Here is a 5,854-nt window from a genome sequence, read left to right as displayed (position 1 = left end):
TTAAAGCTGCTGAATTTAATGATCTTTATCAACAAACTTTTCTCTTTAATTAATATTGATAATTTACTTCAAAACTATATCAACTATATTTTCTATAAACTTGTGAACTTGAGTGTTAATATTTCGTAAAAGAATAGTTAAGTTTTTAATTATTTGATTTTTATTTAAAATTATATTTTATATTTTCTATATAACAAATATATTAAATATGCAAAGTATCAAAAAATTTCTGAAAGTCGTTTTAGCAAATCGTAAAGTGAAGTTGCAGGAGATGCTGACACCTAGAATATTTCAAAGGAATATCTCGGCTTTAATTTGCATAAACATTTTCTATAAAAAAGTTTCTTTTGTTGTGAATGCTGACAGTTAACTAAAAACAAAAAATTGTCGATAATTTTAAGATCGATTCCATAAAGTATACGCCTCATGAGTTCCTATCTTCTGTAAATCGGAAATAATTAACGGTTTTTGGGTGTACCAGTTGTCTTAAAAAATCTGATGGCTGTGGTCTGCTTAAACTATTCCTAAGAGATGGTTTAAAAAGGCCGTTGATTCTTTTCACTTACTATAAACCAATTATTGCTGTAATAACATTTGTCCAATCTCTGACTTTCTATATTAGAGACAAATATTTACTTCAAATGACGACTGTGAAAAACACTATCATATGTTTTTGCAAAGTAATCTAAGGACAAAAAATTAATCCATAGAAAATTCTGATCCACATGGGTTCCTGGATACAGAAAAATCTCCGGCAACTGTAAGACAAACGAGCTTGCCAAGACAAGCACTATGCTACCAAACATTCACTTTTCATAGAGTGGCATCCCACTTGCAACAATTAAACTGGCAATTACACAAAATTATCTGAGCATTGCCAAGTAATATTGGGCAGACAAATCGGGCTATCAGATCTGACCAGTTTAGTTAAAACTGAACAAAAAACGCATCTGTCAGCTGCTTCAATTTAAGCGTAACCTACTCAGCGCTACAGTTCTGCGGATGAAGAGTAAACTATGCTCCACCTTATGTGTCAGTGTCCATGTTTAGCAAGGCGGAGATTTTAAATCTTCTTAGCCCCTTACTCAGTGATCTAACCAAACAGTCATCCTGCAATATTAAGGACTTAACTAAGTTTATAAGGATGGAAGTTTATAAGGATTATCAGGATGGTTTACGTTGCTCGTACGTTGACCTGTAGTATGCGCATGTACAAACGCTAATTTTATAACACTACAATGGATTATTATTTAAGCTTAAATGGGCTTTGGGTATAAGCCACCAGACCAACCTAATCTTACTAAAGTTATTATCTTAATGAATGTTCAAAACTAAGAAAAATTTAATCACAGTCTCATTTAATTCAAGTTATTTTAAGTTTACTTTCAACAGCATATTAAACACATAACTTGTATCTACTTAACAACTATTTTTAAAAATTAATTTTTAAATATAATTACATTCTAGAATGTTATTTTTTATCTCAACTCTAAAACCCTTGAACTAAAATATGGAACTGAAATAATAATTTATGAAAAATATTTCCTGAAACTAGGAACGCATAAGTAGTCTGAGAAGTGTTTGTTACTTTTACTTTTCAAACTCAATTTTAATAGAGCAATAATATAGCATCTATGCTACCACAAGCCGGCTGCTTTTCTCAAGCATGGAATACATGTATCTTTGCACTCCATAGTAGGTAGGAAAAGTGCCAAGCACACTCACAGTGTTTTGTACGACAGTGTAAACGCTCGAGTATTTCAAAAGCATAATTACAGCCTCTGGCTCTCATAATGAATTTCTTGTTAAACATGCTAAACTGAAGTTGTCTAGGCTGTAACTGTCTGGCAGAGCAATACCAGCTCCTTAAGTCTACACTTGCAGTCTTCCTGCTTCACACACACGCACTCGCATACCCACACGTATGCAGATATGAAATTCATTAAAGTATACATTACGGCTAGCAAATTGTAATATGAATATGGAATATGACATATTTATGTACAGACCTGAGGGGCTACATATGTAGTAGATCTTCCATTAAAACAAAATAATGAAATATAACAATAAAAATAAAATTTTATGGTCGACATTGACATTGACTGTAGAATTCTTGCATTGCAATTGTTTTACAACAAAATCGTACAAGTTAAGCAAAGTCCTCACTCCCTCCGTGGGAGTTAAAAGTGTCCAAAGTAAAATTGTGTGAAGTATTGGGTTCACATCCAAAGTGAGTGACAATAAAAACTTGTTAAACATATACAGATAAATTCTCTTCAACATGAATTAAAATATAAAAATATCAACTCAATCCTACCATGAATGTTATTATATTACAGATGAGAAAATGATTTTATTAAGATTTAATATTCATACAAATGAATTGCCAAAATCCGTAATCGTATTACTGTATTCCTTTAGAATTTAAATGGTGACACGTCTCACAGATTACGTATAATTAGCTCCCATTTGAACTACATTTCGAGGCGAAGTAAATTATTATTGGAAAATTGCAAGAACGCGATCTGTATTTAATGATTTAATTCATTTTCAAAACTTATTGAATTGCCTTTTTTAAATGTAAAGAATGATGAAGCTGTAAGCAACACTTCTAGATTCCTGAAAAATTAATAACAAACTAGGAAAACGCCATCATATATTCTTAAACAGGGCACCTATTTGTGTTGTTACTTTAGGGCAATGGTGATTTATACCACTGTTTGGCGAATAATGTTTGACGTACATTTTTTTGCTAGGTACTAATTTAATAGGATCAATTAATTTAAATAATATAAAAAGAATTTTTGTTGTTGTAGTTCACTACTTTTCGAAACCTCTCTATTTAATACAATATTATCAAGTAAATTAATCACTACGATCATAACTGACGTAAAAATGCAATTTTTGAGTAGTCATTAGCTGCCCTCAATTTTTAATTATATCTTCTCGACTGCTGAAGCGCGTTGCCTGGAGGACTTCCTTGTATCACTTAACCCGGAAATAATTGTAGGTTCAATTCTTTGAAATAAATCGTCCGTAATTTTCATTTATTAACCCGAAGGACTTCTCTAAATTACTTAAGCCAGAAATCGTAGGGATCCACTACAGGTTGGATTTTCTGTAACAAAACGTCTTCGACTTTCATTTATTATCTCTTCTCGGTTGCTAAAATGTGTTTTCCGTAATGGTTTCTTGAGTTGTTTAAACAGAAGATATCGGACGTTGAACCAAACACAATCCTATATTAATATGAACTCGTAATTAATTGGTCTCAACAAAGTTTAAGCTATTGTGAAGTCTTAATGATATCAGGCGAAATCTAGTCCAAACTTTACCAGTTCATTGTACTTTATTTTTATAGTCTAAGGACCCAGTTATCCATTTACCTTTAAATGCACCTAATTTGTCACCTATCAAAAGAGAGAGGTCTTTAGTAATTAAATTTGGACCTTAATGAAGATGTTCTAAGCAATTGTAATATATATTATTTAACTAAATTACTAGAAATAATTTCTTACCCCATTCCAGTCAAGTCGCAGTCCAATTTTATAAGCTATACTTCTATTATTTTGTGTGTTTGTAACATGCCATATTATAGTCATGTGTAATATACTTTGTAATATATATTTGATTGCACATTGTAGAAAATTACATTACACAAATCGTAAGAAATTGCTGAACAAAAGCATACCATTTTTCCACAGCGAATCCGAACCCATAATTTAGTGAAAATCATACGCGAAAGTTAGACAATTTCTTGAGTCATCACCGCACACAAAGCAACACAGCAACAAAGCAACAAGGATATACCTATAAGGATACAATGGCACATTCACTGCAAACAAAATCAACAATTTAATAGCAAATAAAAAATTACCTGGCAGCGAACCAAAGCAAATGTTTGTGCAGCATCATTGGAAGCACATCATGAATAACGTAAAACTGGCGGACAAGGATTTGGCAGCACATGACCGTATCGTTTACACATAAAGCTCAGCTTGACTTCGACAGTCTCGCAATGATGCTTCTGCCAATTTTTCTCAATTTTCATTTCTCATAACAAAGCGATGAATTGCTCGAATCCAATTTCAGCGAAGCAATTGAAAGTCCTAGATTATAGCGAGCATGACACTTGAGGTATGGGGCATGAGGTATGAGGCATGAGGCATGGTGCTTTGAGCTTGGGGCATGTGTGTCCAGGTGCTATTGCAAAGCTATTGCCAATAAGTATTGTTAACCTTTTTGTTTTACATTCGCTTGTGTTATTGAAGCATAGCGCATAGCATAGTTTTGGGAGCATAAGCACACTGACTTTTTCGCAGATACAAAGTAAACAAAACGAATTCATCTTAGGGGCGGCAAATGATGCACGACTGGTCTTTGGCGATTTGGGCGTAGGTACCGCATCTACGCTGCACAAACAATTGTAATTGTGCGTGTTGACGTTGCTGATAGAAAATAAATTCTTTCTAATACGTATGCTGCCCTTGCCTTAAATCGTGCTCGGCAATAAGGAAATAAGTCGACTTGTGTACTTTTCGGCAACAATGTTGTTGTTACTACTACTACTACTGTTGCTGTTGCTGTTGTTGTTGTTGCTGTTACGTTGTTCGCAGAACAAATAAAAAGTGATATACGCGCCACGCAGAATGAATATTAATCGTTTGGGTTTGGTTTCTGAGATATTTCTAATACTCTCAAGGCACATCCAAGTTGTGCGTTGTAATTTAGTGAACTTTTTTCCATTTCGAATTTTCGCTTGTTATATGATTTCTCTGCTATTTGCTGAAATATGTGATATTTATTATTTTAAGTCAATGCTCAACACGATTTGTAATCATTTCGGAGGATTGTGCAGATTATTGATAAAATTTGCTGCCGTAATAGTTTCCAAATTGGTTGGTGCTTACAAAAATAATTACAAAAATAAATATAAAATCAGTGAATTATTAGGAAAATTAGATTTTTTACCAAATCGATTTTGCTATGAAGTTCGTTTAATACCCAAAGAGTGTTACTTTTTATGCCCACAATTAGTTATACTTATACGGATGTACTTAATGAGAAAATAATTACCCTTTCTTATTCCAAAAGTAATGGATGTAATAAGGAAGGTGAGTACTCCTACATTTTATATACTATCTCTATTCTTTAAATTCTTTAAATTTGTAAAGAGATTTATTATTTAGCCATAAAAAAATAGCAAAACAAAATATATGTCGCTTGACATATATTAAGTATGTGCGCCGCTCAGACCTCGAGCGATCATAGGATTGCTGATGATCACACTTTCGCAGTATGAATGGTTTGAAGTGTGAAAGGGTTACACCGTGACGAACAAGAATTATATCAGTGTGCAGATCAGAAGATGAATTATAATAGATCCTCAGAACAAAAGAACTACAAATGGAGATCGCGTTGATCAACAGGTGCTACATAATTGGGATGCTGAGCTCTCTCCTGGCAACAAAAAAACTTTTTCTTTATAGATCGTTTGTTTTATCTGTACTTCTGTATAACGCAGAAACTAATATGCTAACACAAAAAAATATAATAGCACTGGAAGTGTTCGAGAGAAAAGTTTCTTTTGTGCAATCTTGAGTCCACTAAGAGTTGGGAACGACAAAAAATTCCGAAAGAAGTACCAATTCCACTATTTTTATGACAATACTTACATCATTCAGCAAATGATGTACTAGACTAGTGGCGTTGTTGGGCTGGTCATATAGTGAGAATGGATGACGATGCTATATAAAGAAAATGTTTGCAGCGGCATAATGGAAGATGACGTAGAGCAAGATCATGATTTCGGCACAGTGATCAATTTAAAAGAGTACTTATATGTCAGGTTGAA

The sequence above is a fragment of the Teleopsis dalmanni genome, chromosome 2, assembly GCF_002237135.1.
Source record: "Teleopsis dalmanni isolate 2A chromosome 2, ASM223713v2, whole genome shotgun sequence".
Lineage (NCBI taxonomy): Eukaryota > Metazoa > Arthropoda > Insecta > Diptera > Diopsidae > Teleopsis > Teleopsis dalmanni.
Note: the sequence above shows the minus strand (reverse complement) of the source record.